Source organism: Palaemon carinicauda, chromosome 23 (assembly GCF_036898095.1).
Source record: "Palaemon carinicauda isolate YSFRI2023 chromosome 23, ASM3689809v2, whole genome shotgun sequence".
Lineage (NCBI taxonomy): Eukaryota > Metazoa > Arthropoda > Malacostraca > Decapoda > Palaemonidae > Palaemon > Palaemon carinicauda.
This window is the reverse complement of record NC_090747.1, coordinates 41,239,331-41,261,830: the sequence shown is the minus strand read 5'-3', so window position 1 is coordinate 41,261,830 and position 22,500 is coordinate 41,239,331.

Genomic DNA, 22,500 nt, shown 5'->3' with positions numbered 1-22,500 from the left:
TTATCTTTTTTCAAGAAGGGAAAATTGTCAGAACCCACACAAATAGTATATTGAATTATTTTCATACCTACAAGAAATTGTGTTTCTGAACATTTTCCCCCTAAATTGAGTATAAGGGTGGCTAGAATATTGCTCTGTTATACGGGAATCGGGAAAAGATTCCGTATGGTTTTCTCTTTCACAGGAACTCAGAAAAGAAAGATTATTTCTTGTATTAGGAAAGTAAATTTTAAAAAGATGATATATTATCAGGATATGCACTAGAAAATTTATATATATATATATATATATATATATATATATATATATATATATATATATATTTATATATATATGTATGTATATATATATATATATATATATATATATATATATATATATATATATATATATATATATATATGTGTGTGTGTGTATATATGTATGTTTGTACATATATAGTATATATATAGTGAAAGGTTTCCTTTTGTGGCCAGCTTATGTTTGATATTGAAGAGAACCGCAAGGAGGCTTCAATCTTCTTACATCTTTATTCCTTAACCCACGTTTCGGGATTCCATTCCCATTTACATAAAATACCAAATTATGTTTACATTAGAAATTAATTAGATATCACCTTTTTTAATTAAAATTCTTAAGTAGTAATGTAAAATTTAAGCATACTTAATAAAATCAAATTGTGGAAAAAAAATTGAGATAAAAACTAAAGACTAATAAAGGTCCTTCGCAATTTAAACACCATTAAATACCCTTATGATCAAAACAGGAATGCCATAGCAATATATATATATATATATATATATATATATATATATATATATATATATATATATATATATATATATATATATATATACTGTATATATCGTAGCAAGGGCATAACGATAATATAACAATAAATAGAATAGAGCCAACCTATCCCTGTGTGAGGTAAGAGGCGACTAAGAGGGACGGGACGAGGGGACTGGGAACCCCATCTCCTGTATTATATACTCCTGTGAGACAACGAAGTGGTGGAGCTGTGGGAAGGGTGACTGCTCCCCACTCTCTTGTTTTGGGGTGTCTGAATGTGCGTGGATATAGTATGATAGCGAGTAAAAGATGTGAAATAGGAAGTATTTTTAGGAATTGAAGTATGGATATATTGGCTTTGTATGAGACACAGATAAAAGGGAAGGGTGAAGTGATGTTTTGTGAATTGACGGGTAGGGTATCTGGGATTGAAAGGGGAAGAGCAAGAGAGGGTGAAAGGTGTTACTTTATTGCTGAGTGAATGGATGACAGGTAAAGTAGTGGAATGGAAGGAGATATCATCTAGGTTAATGTGGGTAAGGTTTAGGTTGGGAAGGGAATGTTGGGCTTATGTTATTGAGTATGGGCCAGGTTGTGAGAAAAGTGAAGAAGAGTGGAATGAGTTCTGGAATGAATTAACTAGGTGTGTAGAAGTACTTGGTGGAATGTATTATGGAGATTTTATGGATGACTTAAATGTTAAAGTGGGCGCTGCAGAGGTAGAAGGTGTCATTGGGAAGTATGGCGTACCAGGTGAAAATGAGAGTGGTGAGAGACTGGTAGATATGTGTGTTGAGCAAGAGAAGGTGACAAGTTCCAGCTTTTTCAAAAAGAAAGATAAAAAATAAGTATACATGGGTAACAGTGGCAAATGGAAGAGTGATAGAAAGGATAGAAAGGGCTTTAATGGATTATGTGTTGATAACTAAAAGAATTTGGGAAGATTTAGAGACGTGCACATGCTTAGGGGTATGGCTAATGGTATGTCTGATCATTTTTTAGGGAAAATTAGCTGTAGCTAAAGAGTGGGGAAAAGAGTGGGGTGGTGTGTAAGGGAGCTAGTGATGGTTGAAAAGTTAACAAAACAAGATGTAAAAAGTGAGTATCAAGAAAGGTTGAAAATGACATATGACAGAGTGAAAGTGGAACTTACTAAAAGAAAATTTTGTTGGGATTGCAAGTGATGTGTGTGGCAAGAAGTTTGTTGGAGGTGGCATGAGGAAGGGTAGTGAATGGTGGAATGAAGGAGTGAAGGTAAAAGTGGAAGAGAAAAAGAGGGCATTTGAAGAATGGCTGCTGAGTAATAGTGTAGAGAAGTTAGAAAATGTGGTAGTAAAGCGCAAGGTAACTGAGGCAAAGAGGGCAGCTGACTGTTCATATGAAGAGAATAAGAAGTTTTGGGATGAAGTGAAGAGTGTAAGGAAGGCTGGTTCAACAATTGAAGAGACAGTGAAAGATGGAAATGGAAGGTTGTTGAAAGGAGAGGAGGTAAGGAAAAGGTGGGCGGAATATTTTGAAAGTATACTGAATGTTGAGGATAATAGGGAGGACGAATTAATTGCTGTTGCAGTTGTTGAGGTGCCAATGATGGGAGATAAGAATGAGAGAGAGAGAGATTACAAGAGAGGAAGTAAGGAGAGCACTAGATGAAAGGAGGGTGGAAAAGGCACCTGGTATGGATGGTGTGAAAAATTATATGTTGAAGGAAGGTGGTGTGACTGTATTTGATTGGTTGGTGAGATTGTTTAATATGTGTTTTATGTTGTCAATGGTACCAGTAGAATGGGTTTTTGCATGTATTGTACCAGTATAAGGGTAAGGGAGATGTGCATGAGTGTTGTAATTCAAGGGGTACTAGTTTGTTAAATGTGGTTGGAAAAGTGTATGGTAGAGTGCTGATTACTAGGATCAAGGATAAAACAGAAAATACGGTCTCAGAAGTACAGGGTGGTTGCGTTTATGGATCTGGAGAAAGCATATGATAGAGCTGATAGGGATGCGATGTGGACTGTGATGAAGTTATATGGAATTGTTGGATGGTTATTGTAAGCAGTGAAAAGTTTCTACAAAGGTAGTAATGCGTGTGTTAGGATAGGAAATGAAGTAAGCAATTGGTTTCCAACGAATGTAGGGCTCAGACAGGGATGTGTGATGTCGCCATGGGTGTTTAACTTGTATGTTGATGGAGTGGTAAGAGAGGTGAATGCTCCAGTGCTTTGGAAAAGGATATAAACGGATAGACGAAAATAATCATGAATGGGAGGTAAATCAGTTGTTGTTTGCGGATGAAACTCTACTGGTTGCAGACTCGGAAGAGAAGCTTGGCTGATTAGTGACAGAAATTGGAAGGGTATATGAGAGATGGAAGTTTAGATGTAATGTGGGTAAGAATAAGGTTATGGGATTTACGAGAAGGTTAGGTGGTGCAAGGTTGAATGTTATATTAAATGGACAGTTACTTGAGGAGGTGGATCAGTTTAAGTACTTGGGGTTTGTTGATGCAGCAAATGGTGGAGTGGAAGCAGATGTATGTCAGAGAGTGAATGAAGGATGCAAAGTGTTGAGGGCAGTGAAGGGAGCGGTAAAGAATAGAGGGTTGGGAATGAATGTAGAGAGTTCTGTATGAGAAAGTGATTGTACCAACTGTGATGTATGGATGGGAGTTGTGGGGAATGAAAGTGACGGAGTGACAGAAATTGAATGTGTTTGAGATGAAGTGTCTGAGGAGTATGGCTGGTGTATCTCAAGTAGATAGGGTTGAGAACGGGTGTAATAAATGAGTTAGCAGCTAGAGTGGATAAGAATGTGTTGAGGTGGTTTGGCCATGTTTGAGAGAATGGAAAATGGCTGTCTGCTAAAGAAGGTGATGAATGCAAGGTTTGATGGGAGAAGGAGAATAGGAAAACCTAGGTTTAGGTTGATGGATGGAGTGGAGAAAGCTCTGGGTTATAGGAGGATAGATATGAGAGAGGCCAGAGAGCGTGCTAGAAATAGGAATGAATGGAAAGCACTTGTGATGCAGTTCCAGTAGGCTCTAGTGCTTCCTCTGGTCACCTTGGATGACTGCAGATGTAGCAGCAGTAGGGGTTTCAGTGTTATGAAGCTTCATCCGTGGTGGATAACGGGGGAGGTTGGGCTGCGGCATCCTAGCAGTACCAGCCAAACTCAATTGAGTCCCTCGTCAGGCTGGGAGGAGAGTAGAGAGGAAAGGTTACCTTTTTTCATTTGTTTGATGTCGGCTACCCCCAAAATTTGGAAAGTGCCCTGGTATATATGTATATACAGTATATATATATATATATATATATATATATATATATATATATATATATATATATATATATATATATATATATATATATATACATACAAATATATATATATATAATATTATATATATATATATATATATATATATATATATATATATATATATATATATATATATATATATATATATAAAGTAGAATTCTACTTAATTCTCCTGTTTATTCTTTCTTATATCACTTAAACTTGCAGAGGCATATAATTTGCCTGTGGAAATGTCCCTTGTCATACTAGTGATGCAAATTACATTTTTATGAAAACCAGTTTCCCTGATTACAACCAAGTGAATGAATATATTAGAAGTTTGTTTCTGACGAAGATTTCGCTCCGCCTTGATTTCCGAGACAGCGAGCTGCATCTCCTCTTCTAATTTTGCTCAAGAATTCGTGGATAACAAGGAAAATACTTTTTACCCTTTGCTATTTTTGCATGTGAAAGAATATGTCTGGATAATTCTACTCATGAGATTGAAGTGATGATACTATTCCGAAGAGATTTCATGTTTTAGATTGATTGATATTTGTTCTTATACAATGTTTTTTTACGTAAATTTCTGAGCGAGATAAATGACTTCATAAAAAAAAATTCATTTGAAGAATGTTATCTATTAAACTGAATGCAAATAATTATTCATATACATTATATCATTCAAGTTTTTATAACGACCCACATGACACTTTTTTTCTTTCTTCATTTATTTTAATTTTATTATAATTTTCTTTCACCTTATTAAAGTATGAATCTTTAATAAAATGATATTCAAGCTTCATATATTCCAGGACAAACCTTTAAATAATGAAAAGGGTTTGTGCAAGCATGGAGAGAGAGAGAGAGAGAGAGAGAGAGAGAGAGAGAGAGAGAGAGAGAGAGAGAGAGAATGTGGAATATTGTTTGATTATCTATAAACGTATCATGTATACGCTTTTACTGAGGAGAATAGATAATATGAAGTAATGCGATCGTCTAAAAGAACCAACTTATAATTAGGAGCCGGTACCTGTCCCTCGAGTTTGGCTATTGGTCACGTAAGTGGTAACATCCTCTTGGCCAGGAAAACCAATTGGCTCACAGGAGTCAATTTATGTCTCAGACACTGACAAAGCCATTGCAGGGACGCTAATTTTTATTTTCTTAAGCATGAGTGCAGTGAGGGGCAGGACTTCGTGATCCAGAAAAACAGAAAACAAAGATGGCTGGTAGCTGATATATAAAGTTGCGATTAGCAACTACGTTCAAAATTAACTAAAGTTTAATAATAATAATAATAATAATAATAATAATAATAATAATAATAATAATAATAATAATAATATACACAAATGCAGCAATAACATTTTGTCTATAATAATTATACCAATATTGAAATTAACAAGCGTAATAATAATAAGACCCCCTAAAGCCTTTTTTCGTTCCTGCCTATTACTACTCTTGTTGGCACGCTTTCTCACCTAATGAGAGAGAGAGCCTTATTGCCTTATTGCCTTATTTTTTGTTTGGGTTCCCCCAGGTCCCTCAGTGTGAGGCACCTCGTATATCCACCAGAGAGTTGCTAATGCATCTTCCAGTCTTGGATGGTCTGGGATACATCTTAGGTATTTATCGAGCTTATTCTTAAACACATCTACGCTCACTCCTGATATGTTTCTTGGATGAGCTGGCAGCACATTAAATAGTCGCTGCATTATCGATGCTGGTGCGTAGTGGATTAATGTCCTGTGCGCCTTTCTCAGTTTACCTGGAATATTTTTTGGCACTATTAATCTACCTTGGCTTGCTCTTTCTGATATTTTAAGCTCCATGATGTTTTCAGTAATTCCTTCTATTTGCTTCCATGCTTGTATTATCATGTAGCGTTCTCTTCTCCTTTCTAGACTGTATAGTTTTAAAAATTGCAGTCTTTCCCAGTAGTCAAGGTCCTTAACTTCTTCTATTCTAGTAGTATAGGACCTTTGTACACTCTCTATTTGTGCAATATCCTTTTGGTAGTGTGGGTACCATATCACATTGCAGTACTCGAGTGTACTACGTACATAAGTTTTGTAAAGCATAATCATGTGTTCAGCTTTTCTTGTTTTAAAGTGTCTGAATAACATTCCCATTTTTGCTTTACATTTAGCCAACAGTGTTGCTATTTGGTCATTGCATAACATATTCCTATTTAAAATTAGACCAAGGTCTTTAATTGCTTCCTTGTTTGTGATTGTCTCATTATTAGGTCCCTTGTATGCATACACCATTCCTTCTCTGTTTCCATAATTTATTGATTCGAATTTACCGGAGTTAAATACCATCCTATTTATCTCCGCCCATTCATATATTTTTTTTAGATCTCTTTTTAGTGAGTTCCTATCTTCATCACAAGTAATTTCTCTACTTAATCTTGTGTCATCGGCGAAACTTCTCACTACAGAGTTTTCAACATCACAGTCTATGTCTGAGATCATAATAACAAACAACAGTGCAGCTAGTACCGTACCTTGTGGCACACCCGCTATTACCTGGGCTTCATCTGATTTCTCGTCATTTGCAACCACTATCTGTTTTCTGTTTTGCAGGAATTCTTTTACCCATTTTCCTATCTTTCCCACAATATTATGCTTTCTCATTTTTTTTCTCCAATATGTTATGGTCTACCTTGTCAAAGGCTTTTGCAAAATCTAGACAGATCACATCTGTGTCTTTTTCATTTATCATATTTTTGTATATGTTTTCATAGTGTGCTATCAGTTGGGTCTGTGTACTTTTTCCAGGCACGAAACCGTGTTGACCCATATTAAACAAATTATTTTTGACCAAATGGTTCATTATTTTCTTTTTTATTACCCTCTCATACACTTTCATAATATGTGATGTTAGACTAACAGGTCTATAATTGCTTGCCTCTAGTCTTGATCCACTTTTGAAGATAGGGGTTATATAGGCTAATTTATGTTTAACATATATCTCGCTCATATCTACACTCTGTCTTAGCAGTATTGCAAGCGGTTTCGCGATAGTGTTTGCAGTTTTTTTTAACAAAATCGCTGGAACTCCATCTGGTCCGGCTGCCGATCCATTTTTAATTTCGTTTATAGCCTTGACAATATCTGCTTCATTAATATCTATATCCGTTAGATATTCAACATTTTCTTCTCTCATTTCTGTTTCATTATTCTCATTCGCAATTCTTGGCGTGAACTCACTCTTATATTTTTCTGCTAATATGTTGCATATTTCCTTTTTTTCATTCGTTAGCCGTCCTTCAATTCTTAGAGGGCCTATTTCTATTCTCCCTTTATTCATCTTTTTTGCATAGGAGTAAAGTACTCTGGGGTTTCTTTTTATATTTTGAAGTGTCCTTTCTTCTAAGTCCCTTTTTTCATTTTCTTTCGACTGTATAATCTTTTGTTCTGCATTTTCTATCTTACATTTTATTTCCCTCATTTTCCACATATTTTTTTCTTTTGCAAGATTTTTCTTCCACTTTCTAATTTTCTGAAATAAGATCCTTCTGTCTCTTGGTATGCACGTCTTTTGTTTATTGTTTTTTTCGGTACATATTTTTCAACAATTTTCTCCAGTATTTTGTACAGTATGTCCGTATTTACCTGTATATTATAACTTACAAATACATTTTTCCATTCTTTATTCAGTTCTTCATTTATTTCTGACCATTTTATATTCTTACTGTAAAAATTATATTTTCCATATCCTTCCCAAAGTTTTGTGCTTTTATTAATCCTGTGATCACTTGCTTTGGAATGAACTATCAATTCTATGACATTGTGGTCTGAAATTCCCGTGTTATACACTATTATTTCTTTGACATAATTCACCTCATTCACAAATACTAGATCTAGGACATTTTCCTTCCTTGTTGGAATGTGGTTTATTTGATGCATATTATGTTCCAATAGCATATCTTGAAGCTTTTCAAATTGCCTCTTATATTCTGCGCTACTATTACTCTCTTTTTTATATGTATACATACAACCACTTTCTTCTATCCGTTCTTTCCAATCCACGAAAGGAAAGTTAAAATCTCCGGATAGGAGTATATTCCAGTCTTTATGGTTTCTACATATATCATCTATTTTTTCTATTATTATGTCAAACTCCTTAGTATTTGGGGGTCTGTAAACTACAATATTCACTAGTTTTTCAAATTCAAATTCTACCGCAATCAATTCACATTCTGTGTTGCTGTATTTTTCACAGACTTTTCCTTGATTTATGTCTCTTCCATATATTGCGGTTCCCCCTTGATTCCTATTTTTTCTGTCTGATCTATAAGTTTGGAAACCCTTTATCTGGTCATCACTGCCAGTCTCTTGGGAATACCATGTTTCACTTATATTTAATATATCTATTTTTTCAATTTGGGTTAGTTCTTCTAGGAACTCTATTTTCCTTTTAGAGTTACTCGTGACTAAACCCTGTGCATTCATCACTATTATGGTTTGTGATTCATTCCCATTATTTAATATTGGTAATAATATGGATTCTCCCATGCTTCCTTCCTGTTCTGATATGATGTTCTTTTCTTCATTTCTCGGAATTCTGCCATTAAAAAATCCAACTTTTCCATAATATTTGTTCTTTCGCCTTCATACTTATTTTTGTGTGTAAACCTGCAATTATCCCCATATCTGCACCATCCCCTGGCATTATAGATGCATTCTTTGTAGTTGGGCTCTATTTGTGGAGATTTGGGTTGAAAGGCCTTTTTTAGTGCATAGTGCGGTATATACGCGGCCTGCTTTTTCGTTTCTTTTTTTGTTTCATTTTTGTTTTTCTTTTCAGTTTGCTGAGTTTTCTTACTCTCATTCATAGTTGCAGGATGCATATATCGACATTTTTTGTTGAAACTGCATCCTTTTCCTTCTTTTAGGGTTTTGCATATTTTTGGATGTAGATCTCTGCATTCGTCTCCATATCCATCTAAATACGCACATTTACCATATATTTCATAATTATGGCATATCTTTGGATGCTTGTAGTAGCATATTTCGCTAAATTTGCAATTCCCTCTTTTCAGCCTATTACAGACTATATCTTTCTTTTCTTTTTTTTTCTTGTTCTTGCTCTTCCCTAAAAGTATGTAGGTCCGGGTAGAGTCTCTTGGGTCTATTATTTGTTTCCATCTGATAATTTATTTCTTCATAAGTATGTTGTTGGATGGCATCATAAGTTATATCAATGATTTCCTCTGCATCCTTACACATATCCTGTTCATTTTTCTCTTCTTCTTCTTCTTCTTCTTCTTTTTCTTCTTCTTCTTCTTCAACTATTTGCAGCTTTAGTCTCGACTTAATTATATTTTCTATCCAGACTAAGCATGTTGAGCAGAATACCTTTGTGTCTCTATTTTTTATTTTTTGCTGTATTTCAGAACATGTGGGGTGTGTTGGAACATGACAGGCATTACATTTTCTAATCAGTTGTTGAGGATTATTAATGGAATACCATATCTTACATGTATTACACCATTTTGGCATTTTTTCCCCAATGCATCAATCAGCATATTCACCATATTAGACTTGTTATTGTTCTTTGATGGAATGTGTTGATTGATGTAGACTTTCTTTATAAGTCTCTTTATCACTTGGATCTTCTTTGGAATTTCTTCAATTATTTTACTGATGTTTTCCGCAGATTTGTTCCAGTCTATTGGATCATATTGTTTCAATATGTCTGCGAATATTTTTCCGTCACACTGGTTGGAGTTGCTAGTGACATCTGTTGTCAATCGGTCGAGCTCCTGTTACGCCAACTCATGGAATTTGCTTTTGCTGACTCCAGCGATGTCTCTCCACGAGTTGCCTGTGTTATACAATGCCGTCTTGTTCAGATTTTTATTAATTCACAAGATAACTATCCTATGCCAACGTTTTATCCCACTTTTCTGCCCTCAAACTAATCACCGACTATTCACGAAAACTTGTAGCTATATTTCACTCGATAGCCTTTTTGTTATCCGCGTTAAATCAGGATATTTTTAGGGACGCACAAGTGTTCACTTCACCGGCACACAAATACAACTCAGAGAGAGAGAGAGAGAGAGAGAGAGAGAGAGAGAGAGAGAGAGAGAGAGAGAGTCCCAATGCAAGATTACTTTTCTCAAATCCCCTCCTTCAAGGGGGAATTCAGACAAAAATATCATTACAGTTTCCTAGAATCTTTCATAATGTCATTCCTGTTTGAGGGAAGATTATTGACTGGATACACTGATTTCTTCACGTTCTTCCCTTTTACTATACAATTTCCTGTTAGATGCACTATTCTTATTATAACGGAAAGGAGTTATTCCACTTCCAACGGCTAATTTGTTCTTACAAACCTGAAGTAGACAAGGTTTTAACCCAAATAAAAATAATAAAGATACTATTATGATATTATTATACTGTTCTTAAAATATTTAATTTTATTTATTGATTAATTCTCATATACTTTATTTATTTACCTATTTCCTTTCCTAACTGGCCTATTTTTCTTTGTTGAAGCCCTTGGACTTATAGCATATTGCTTCCCCAACTAAGGTTATTACAATTATTATTAATTGCTAAGCTACAACCCTAGTTGGAAAAGCAGGATGATTTAAGTCCACGAGCTCCAAGAAGGAAAATAGCCCAGTGAGGAAAGGAAACAAGGAAAAATATAATATTCCAAGAACAGTAACAACAGTAAAATAAATATCTCCTATATAAACTATAAAAGCTTTCACAAAACAAGAGGAAGAGAAAAAAAATATAATAGTGTACCATAAAGTGAGAATACTCTACTCCAAGACAGGAAGACCATGGTACAGAAGCTATGTCAATACCCAAAACTAAAGAACAATGGTTTGATTTTGGAGTGTCTTTCCTAGAAGAACTGCCTACCATACCTAAAGAGCCTCTTCTAACCTTACCAAGGAGAAAGTAGCCTAGCCACTGAACAATTACTGTGCAGTAGTTAACCCCTTGGGTGAAGATGAATTGTTTAATAATCTCAGTGTTGTCAGGTGTATGAGGACAGAAGAATATGTTAAGAATAAGCCAGACTATTCGTTATATATGTGTAGGCAAAGGGAAAAGGAAACGTAACCATAGAGATGGATCCAATGTAGTGCTGTCTGGCTAGTCAAAGGACAGCATAACTCTCTAGCAGTAGTATCTCAACGAGTGGCTGGTGTGTTGGCAAACCTAATAATAATAATAATAATAATAATAACACATTACTTTCCCGCATTAGTTTCACAACCATATATTTTAAATATCATATTATATGTAATAAAAAATATATCCAAGTTTTAATTGTAGTTAAGCCATGGAACTAATGCATCCTATGCAACAAACACTCTTAAATATAAACACCAAAAAAGTTCCACATAATTGAAAAAAATAAAATTATATCAATTAATTTATGATTTTATTTTATCTTAACCACTGGAAAATCACAAACCTTCAACAAAAAATAGATACGAAGGAAAACGATCCATACAAATCTTACTAGATTCGTGGTTAGTTTTTTAAATAAATCCCTAACGACAGGGATAGTCTTTTTCACTTGACATCCATTCATCAAATGACAAAAATATATTTCTAGATGATGATGAGGATGATGATGATGATGTGTGTGTGTGTGTCCAATATCCATTTTTGTTTTTCATTTTTGTTTTTTGCGATTGTATGGCTATCCATTTACAGGTGAAAAAAAAAGTAATTAATGTAAGATCTGCAAACCAAAGAAAAATTATTTACTATCATTGCCTATTTCATGGCGAATATTACCTTATGATGGAAAAACATACACATTTTTCTCCTTAACACATTTCTCTCGCTTTACATTTCTTTCACATCAAACATTAATTTAACCTAAACTCTCAATAAGGTACCAGCGGATTTGAGTCGCCTTCTTGATTTCAACAAATAGTCACGAATGTTATAACTTCCTGATGCTTCGAGAATCACACAAAGCGAATAGTTCCTAACAAGAAAAACACAGCCAGAGAAAAGTTTTTCTCCTAACTTTTATCTTTCATCTCTGGTGATCAAAAACAATGAACTTGATTACCATTTTTTTTTAATTCATACACATGCTTACTATGGATACACACACACTTATATATATATATATATATATATATATATATACATATATATATATATATATATATATATATATATATATATATATATATATATATATATATATATATATATATTGACATTGATATAAAAATGAATAAGTACTTCTGTCATTGAAACAATACAGATAGAACATACTGATAGAACATTTAACTTAACTCTAATCATATATCATCTCCATTTTATCGTCCAAACATTTCTCACAAGACAAGAAGAATTCTAGCGTATGGCTTTTAGTTAAAATTGGAAAGTTTTGGAGATGATTCATATAAGTAGTAACATAATGTAAAACTTTGACCCTGGCTCCTGCATGGTAGAATTAATGTCGTCAAATTTAAGACTGAAACAAACAAGCTGAAAACAGTTTTGAGATGTTGATCTCTCTCATCACTAAATTGAAACGTTTTGGCGGCTGAGGAATAAAACTTTCAAGATATTCACTGGTCAAAATAAGTCAGAATATAAGGAAAACCAGGATCCGTCTGTGGTGTTGAGGGTAGTCACGGTGGAGTCACAGCATTGAAAGGGGACTTACCTTCAACTCCCTTCCAAGTTCATTCTGATGCAAGGCAATGTTAGGATCCATATGCAAAACAAAATTGAAACATGCATTAATACTCTAAACACTTCGGACATTCACATCACATTAACGCTGCTCGATGTTCCATTTATTAATGAATTCCATGCCAGTTGGCATTCGAATTCTACCGTTTTCGTTATCAACTGCACTAAATTTCACAGCATGTACGTTAAGCTTTTCTATGCTTTTGTGAATATTTGGCAATTTTAATTTTCTTTTTACTTAAAACGTATTGCAAACACAAGCCAGATAATACACTTAGCCGTAAGAACTTTTCACGATGGTGTCGTGACAAGGAGTGTGAAGGACCACGGCCTTCAAAATTCGCCAGACTCCATAAAAAGTAGCTAGATTTTTTTGTATGTGATTATGTAATATATATATACATTTATGTATGTATGTACATACATACACACACGCATATATAAATGTATATATACCCACACACTATATATATATATATATATATATATATATATATATATATATATATATATATATATATATATATATATATATATATATATATATATATATATAGAGAGAGAGAGAGAGAGAGAGAGAGAGAGAGAGAGAGAGAGAGAGAGAGAGAGAGAGAGAGAGGGTTAATTGATAACACTTTCACAAATTGTTGCTTCAAGAGTTTCGGTTAAATGATCCACGGTGAGAAAAGCATTATTGAATGCAATAAACATTGATAGTCATCCCTCAGCCTCACTTGTCAAGCTGTCATGCAAATCACTACTTTTGACGAAGTCAAGTTTTTTTTTCTGTTTTTTTTTTTGCCTCACACTAGAAAAAGGCTCGGCTGCTTTGATATGTTTTTTAACAGCGGACTGTTTTTGTATATCACCAAGGTTTGCAATTTCACATTTACAATAAACACAGTATGCGCTTTTGTTTTATCACTTTCAACTGGTATGCTTGTGATATGTTGGCGCGATAATGTCACTTATTCAACAGAAATTTTTTTTTTTTTTCAGCAGGTGAGTACTAACACCGTAACGCGTAATGATGCACTTGATTGGCATAACAGCATTATGTAAGTCTCCACGCAACAGTTACGAATAGTGAAAGGACACCGTATACAAGATATGTACAGGAATATTACGAACATGAAATATTGCTATATCGTGGTGAACGATAGCTATAGGAATGAGGCACAGAAAAGGGTTGGTGGGTATGTGGTCCACCGTCCACCTAAGCAACGCATGGGTGACTACTCCGTGCCATGCTCACTTAATACCGGACACGTACAGGTACGGAATCCAACATCGTCGTGTCGTTGTGTCCGGTATTTCCATATTTCACACAAATAAACGACACTTTTGATATTGTCCGTTTTAACCCATAATGACTTGTAACGAAATATGTTACACACACACACACACACACACACACACACACACACACACATATATATATATATATATATATATATATATATATATATATATATATATATATATATATATATATATATATATATATATACAGAGAGAGAGAGAGAGAGAGAGAGAGAGAGAGAGAGAGAGAGAGAGAGAGAGAGATTTGTGTGTCAGATAACCGTTTATTCCTAAATACTATAACATTAACAGTAACAGAATTTCTATAGGTTTATATAAATAGCTAAGTAATAATGTTCAACTATGTAATAAGGAATAAAATGTTAAGTATTTTCATTTCTAAAACAATTAATGTACGAAAATAAGAAAGATTTAAAGACCGTTGAATAATGACAATGAAGATGATTGTTACTTATTGAAAATATACCTAATGTAATATGAAATAGATCTGTTTTTGGGTTCTTAACATTAGCGAATGTTAACTCTTTTAAAAATAATTTAGAAATACAGGGGGATCAAATAACTTCAGTTAGTTACTCGTATTTCATTCAGGATATCACTGAAGCATATTTCATAATATATCAGACTTTCAGCTCTTCTATTGGTTGATGAGAATCTACAAGTGAATTGAGTTTCTCTTGAAGGTGATAATATATTCCTAGATAGAATTAATTTTTATTGTTAATGTCGGGAAGGATTCCTTAAATATTGAATTCTTTCAAAGAAGAACGCAACAGAACGCAATTATTACTATTTAATTCATGTTTAACAAGAAACCGCCATATAAACAAGGGTATATGGACTTGCATTGAGGTTACAAGCACTGCATGTGCAAAGAAACAGATTAAAATAACTATAATATCGCCATGTCCTGAAATTAGGTGTTCCGGGTTCAGCCATTACCGAATCACAATAATGCCCCCCCCCCCCCTCTCTCTCTTCCTATTCCCTTGTATCTTCTCCTCACTAGACTACTTTTTCGGTTAAAGCTCTTGGCCTTGTAGCACTCAGCTTTTCTGATCAAATGTAGTAGCTTGGCTATTAATATTGAAAATAATGACAATAGCAATTTGATGCACCCGTCACCAATGATAATGAGGTTGATATATGTTTTTCATATTCTAAACTAAATGTAACCATTTATATCATCTTCGTATACTCATTGCTTTTGAATTAGAATGTTTTTAATGGATGTGTAAATACGAAAAGGAATATGCTGTTTCACCTAAAAACTTTGCAAACCTTAGATATACGCCCCACATCTTTCGATTGTTTTCCTCATTTCGTAATTCCTGATTTTTTTTTTTTTTTAATTTCCCAATACTTATATTTGCATCCATCAACGCAACAGACATATGGCATTTCACACCGTTATATGATGACGAATGGTAAAGTCTACGTTGTTCACAGAAAACACCTTAAAGAAAACAGAAGTGTTATTATTCCCGTCACTAAACTGCAGTCAGTCTAGTGACCTCTGAAAGAGTTTCCCTATCATTTTGCAGTCAGAGACGTAATTTCTTGCATAGTTACCCAATATGAGAGGCTACTCTACCCAATTGAGTGGCCCTTCTCTCTCTTGGGCTTGGTACTGGCCATAATGAAGGTGGATAACAAGGAGGAGATTGCATTTCCTAAGCTAACAATACTATCCGTATAGTTCTCCTAACATAATTTTCGTTGAAATTATTGATACCATGAAAACCTTTTGAAATAATGTCCTTAAGATCTAGCCATGCAGCCTTGATTCCCCTGGCAAGTAAGAATGTTAGTGGTACTGTAAGGACACCGCTCCCTTCGTCGTCCAGAAAATCAACAAACTGTTTATTTATTTGAATTCTCCTTTCGCCACACCATGGTTTCCCATGTATATGTATTCCGCTCTATCAGAGCTACATTTTGACATATGTATTATTTCATTACATGTTTCAGTTAACTCATAATTCGTATATTTGTAAGTGTAAGAAAACAAATATATTTTGGCGGGCAATAATCTGATTAGGCGCCAGCGCCATCCTACCTTTCCGTTCGCACCTTGTAATATACTCCCACTCACATTTGAATAAAGTATCAGTTGATCTTGGTGACGCTTGTCTCACTGTCCTTACAACTGGTGACCCCGGAGTTGAAAGTAGCATCAGCGGTTTTGGCTTTGCCATTAATGGACTTATTACGGCCGTGTTACCTTCTCTATACTCCGTTACCTAAGGCGTGAGCCTGCCTTTGGTTCTCCCACACTTCGGTGCATGTAAGGCAGTAGGATAAGCTTAATCGACATATCAACTTGTCACCTCTTCGCCGACTCGTCGTCTGGCCACGATGCAGGAAGCAACACGCCCATCGCACCCAACGGCCTCGCCTCCATGCCCAAAGTCAAACTGCCGCCCTTTTCTCAACACAACACCGCTTCTTGGTTCCTGAGAGCAGACGTACTCTTCCGTGTCGCTAGACTCAGCGATTCATGCGCCAAGGCTGACATCGTTCTCACCTCCATACCTGAAGAGGTATTCGACAAGATTTCCCCATGGCTCGACGCCCAGGCCGGCCAAGTTTCATATGACGACCTGAGAACGAAACTCATCAGTATCTACTCCCTCTCCGTCTCAGCAAGGGCACAGAAAGTCCTGGACCTCGCCAGCAAGCCCATGGGTGACACCTCTCCTGCCGAGGCGTGGGACGAGTTAACCAGCCTGCTTATGCTCCCCAAAACAGACAGCAACGGCTGACGACGTGAGATTAGCTTATCTCACGAGATCTTTCTTCGACGCCTACCACAGGACGTAAGGGCCCAATTGACAGACGCAGACACGCTCCCGATGAACAAACTCCTGTCGAAGGCTCAGAAGCTCCACGAGGCCTCCAAAGCATCTCGCCTCGGAGCATCATCGTCAGCACCGCCTTTTTCTCCTCCTTCAGCAGCTGCTCTTCCATAGACTCCTCGGCAATGGCCCTTGAGGACGACGAGATCAACGTTCTATCAAGAAAGAAACCGCCGCAACCAACACGACCGAACCCTAGGACTAACCCAGCATGGTGCTTCTACCACCAACAGTTCGGCAGCGACGCCAAGAAATGTAGAGCACCAAGCAGTTTCCCTAGAAGATGACGCCAGAATCATCCACCTGCCACCATCGCAGCCGCAGGTAACCAAAACAGGAATGGTTTCTATATCCTCGATACCATTTCCTACCGTAGACTCATGCTAGACACCGGCGCAATGCAGTCAACGTTCCCACCTTCCAAGTCCGACCTAGACCGTGGTCCCGACAAAAGCGCTCCCTCACTCATCGCCGCCAACGGATCTCCCATACGGTACTATGGGATTAGGACCCTCAAGATATCTATCATGGCCCGTTTGTATTCTTGTCCCTTCGCCATCGCTGACGCCAATCGCCCCCTCCTCGGTGCGGATTTCCTCGCCCACCACGGACTCCTCGTCGATGTCGCTAACAAACGTCTCATCGACACGGAAACCTGCCAGTCCCGCGCCCTAGAATACGGCCCTGCAACAATGTCCGTATCCGCCGTAACGACGCACCCCTACGCCGACCTCCTACAAAAATTTCCAGAGGTTTTCAAGCCCAAGCTCCGACACTCGCCAGGTTCCCCGTCCAAGCACGGGATCTACCACCACATCACAATGACAGGACCTCCTACTCACGCCAAATTCCGCCGCCTCCCGCCCCAGAAACTGAAGGATGCCAAACGCGTCTTTGAGGACATGGAACGCATGGGTATCTGTAAGAAAGCTTCGAGCCCCTGGGCATCGCCCCTACACATGGTAAAAAAGCCGGACGGGTCCTGGATACCTTGCGGTGACTACAGGCGCCTCAACTTCATCACAACGACCGATCACTACCCGCTGCCCAACATGCAGGACCTAACAAACGCGTTGCACGGCTTGAAGTATTTTACCAAGATGGACCTCCTCAAGTCTTACTTCCAGGTCCCCGTATTTCCGGAAGACATCCCGAATACTGCCTTGTAACGCTGTTTGGATCCTACACCTTCGCATACTCAACCTTCGGTCTACGCAACGCCGGGGCGACCTTCCAACGACTAATGGATAGCATTCTGGGTGACCTACCTTTCTGCGTCTGCTACGTCGACGACATCCTGATATTCTCGAAAACTAAGGAGGAACACCGGAGGCACGTCCGCACCGTCCTCAAACGCCTACAGGAGAACGGCCTGGTCGTACGTTTCGGCAAGTGCACGTTCGGTGCGGAAGGAGGGGATTTCCTTGGTCACCGCGTATCCTCGTGCGGGGTAAAACCCATGACAACCAAGGTCGACGCCATCAGAAAGTACCCGATACCTACGACCATCTGCCAACTTCAGTAGTTCCTGGGGATGGTCAATTACTACAGGCGCTTCATCCCCAACATCGCACAAACCCTGTCACCCCTCGACAACGTCCTAAAAGGAAAAGTGAAAAAACTCGAGTGGGGTTTGCCACAGCAACAGGCATTCGCCCGGACGAAGGATGCCCTCGCGAATGCCACCACCCTGGCTCATTTCGACGACAACGCGCCCCTGCGACTAACGACCGACGCCAGCAATGTCACCTGTGGGGCTGTACTGGAGCAACTTGTCGATGGTTCTCCTAGACCGCTGGCATTCTTCAGCAAGAAATTGAAACCCCCCGAAACAAGATACCGCAGCTTCGATAGAGAACTCCTCGCCGTCTACCTCGCCGTCCGCCACTTCAGGCACATCTTGGAGGCCACTCCCTTCACAATCGCGTCGGACCATCAACCCCTCGTACACGCTTTCACGAAATCGACAGACGCATGGTCCTCCCGACAACAACGTCATCTCGCAACAATCGACGAATTCGGGTGCACCATACGTTACGTCCCAGGAAAGAAAAACCCAGTCGCGGACGGCCTTTCAAGGATTGAAATTGATGCAATCCACCTGGGAATCGACTACGCCAATCTAATCTCGCAACCGACCAATGCACCGACCGAGAAGCACAAGATCACCTGACGGGGCCATCCGCGCTCAAGATAAGTGCGATTCCCCTCGGACCAGCAGGAGTAACTATTCTTTGCGACACTTGCACCGGCCGCCCACGTCCCTGGATACCAGCGTCCTGCAGAAGGAAAATATTCGATATCATCCATGGACTTTCACACCCCTCAGGACGCACCACCGCTCGCCTTCTGTCTGATAAGTTCGTCTGGCCAGGGATAAAAAAGGACGCCCGGGAATGGGCGAAGTCATGCATCAACTGCCAGTCAAGCAAAGTCAGCCGTCACACCGAATCGGGGATAGGCGATTTCCCCCAGCCAAAAAGACGTTTCGGTCACATACACATCGACGTCGTGGGACCATTACCCCCTTCTGGATCTGCTCGCTACCTGCTTACGATCATCGATCGCTCCATGAGGTGGTTGGAGGCATCGCCGATGATCGAAGCTACGACTCAAGCATGCGCCGAAGCCCTCCTGTCAAGCTGGGTGAGCAGGTTTGGCGTTCCTGACGACATCACGACAGACAGAGGCCTCGCTTTCCTCTCAGAAATATGGCTCGCTTTGGCGAACCTGATGGGGACGACGCTCCACATCACCACGGCATACAACCCCGCGGCAAACGGCCTGGTCGAAAGAATTCGCCTCGCCCTCAAGGCGTCCCTGATGGCGAGCTGCACCGACGGGGACTGGAAATCACGACTTCCTTGGGTACTCCTCGGCTTTCGCACCGCCGCTCGCGCAGACGGCGAATCTTCGCCCGCCGAAAAGGTTTACGGGGAGGCGCTCGCAGTTCCTGGTGAGTTCTTTCCCTCATCAACTGACGACACGCAGCTGGATCACCTAAGGGACATCGCCAGGAAGTTCAGGCCATGTCTCAAAACTTACCAGGACAGAACCAAGCACTTCAAACCAAAAACCTGGATGACTGCGGGTAAATTTTCGTCCGTGTCGACGCTCATCGACAACCACTAAATAGACCTTATCGAGGCCCCCGCCCGGGTAATTAAGAAGACAACGAAAGCCTTCCTTCTCGACGTCCAAGGCCAAGAGGATTGGGTCTCAATAGACCACGTGAAACCAGCGTTTCTCGAAGGAAGCGACACCACCTCCGCCGGACCTGGCAGATCAGGAGTGCCACCTCAAAATAAGGCGCCTAACGAAAGAAAAAATCATCAAACGACGACAAGAGGAAGAGATCCTTACGCCGACCGCCGGCGCGCCCCTCCGTTCAAAAACAAGAGGAACCCTCCGACGCCCGAAAAGATACGAAGATTGATCATCAGCCCTCTACGCCGCCCGATGTCTTGGGGGGGGGGAGTACTTGTAAGGACACCGCTCCCTTCGTCGTCCAGAAAATCAACAAACTGTTTATTTATTTGAATTCTCCTTTCGCCACACCGTGGTTTCCCATGTATATGTATTCCGCTCTATCAGAGCTACATTTTGACATATATATTATTTCACTGCATGTTTGGCGGGCAATTCAATCAGATTTGGCGCCAGCGCCATCCTACCTTTCCGTCAGCACCTTGTAATATACTCCCACGCACATTTGAATAGAGTATCAGTTGATCTTGGTGACGCTTGTCTCACTGTCCTTACAGTACCATCTGTTGGATATATCAAGAAAATATTTCATTAGGGCCATATAAGGATTTTAGCAAACACGCCATTGGCAACTTTATAGGACGAGTTGTTTTAGAACATTTAGGGTTGTGTTGGCCTGATGATAGCGTCCTCGCCTGGTTATTGCCAGACTGGGGTTCGAGTCTCTGTGAAATTCGTTAGTTCCTTTGGTTGCTGCAACCTCACTATTCTTCTAAGCTAAGGATGAGTGGGGTTGAGGGAGCCTATAGGTTTAACTACTGAGTCATCTAATGCCATATCGTCCCAGCTAGGATGAAGAGGGGTTTTGGATGTTGATCATATTAATATGGTCAGGATCTAAGGCATTGTTCTGCTTGATAGGGCAATGTTACTGTTCCTTGCCTATGCCATCCATTATAGGCCTTCAAACCATTGAATTAGCATTAAGACAATCATCGCTGGAAATATCGTCGTTTGACCAATTGCCCTTACAAAAAATTTACATAGATTTAGACCCCGTCCTTTATGAGGCAGAAACAAGTATCGATACATTCCTGGAAATAATATAAAAACAATACCACTTATTGATAGAATATAATTGAAACTCATATACTGCAAAAATGAATATAAACAAACATAGTAAGGAGTTGCTTAATAATTAATTTATTTCAGTGTGAGTATCTCAGATTTCCTGGATAATGATATATATGTCAGCATCCAGCACCAGATAAATATGAAATAGCGGTTACAAATTTACATTTTGTGTGGCATTAATACAGAGCACAGCAGATTCCTATACTTTTATTTCTTAATGATAATGAATATATTCAGTTCATGACGTACGATTTAGCATGTTCCCAGTCTGAGGACCAGAAGGGAAAGCTTAATCCCAAACATTCGATGACTGTAAAACGAACGTAGAAAATTAACATCGTAACGGTGACTTCATATAATTTCATGCATCATGGAACAAACAGTTATTATCATTATGCATGAAACTATGATGATGAGTATGTTATTCTGTTTTAAATTTCGCAGGAGGATTTCTTATTCCTTATTAACGTTAATTTTAGATTTAATTCACAAGCAGTTCTTCTGAAAACTATTTAACTTTCATATATATTTGCTTGTTTTTATGGTTTAGATAGAGTTTCCTTTATAGCTTATTTATACCAAATGATATTGGCGTCAATGACCTGCGATGTCAGGATGCCAGACAACCCAGTGTAGTAAGCACGTAAACTTCAAAGCTGTAAGAAATACAAACGTTTGTTTCTTTTGTTGATCCACATATTCCATACATTTAGATATATTTGCACTTATATTGGTTACTCAACCTGATATTTCTCTCTCACAACTTTAATCTTTACAACAATGACATTTAAATATACTTTGGTTCTTTTTAAAGACCAGTGTATATTGTTTCCAATTTATCTCTCATACATTTGTCAACAAAAACTTCTCACCCTATTTAACCGTCATAGGTCCTTTACCTGGCCAAATAGTACTGCATTGGATCCCTTTAGTTATTGCTAATTTTTCCTTTACCTACACTTACACCGACCACTCTCCTCTTTCCTCATACACCTGACACTTCTAAGATAACTGAAATTTTTTTCTTCACTCGAGGGTTTAGTTACACCACTGTAATTGTTCAGTGACTACTCTCCTCTTGGAAAGGGTAAAAGCAACTTCTAGGAGGACACTCTAAAATTAAACCTATGTTATCTAGTCTAGGATAGTGCCACATCTCCTGTACATTGGTCTTCCAAAGTCTTGGG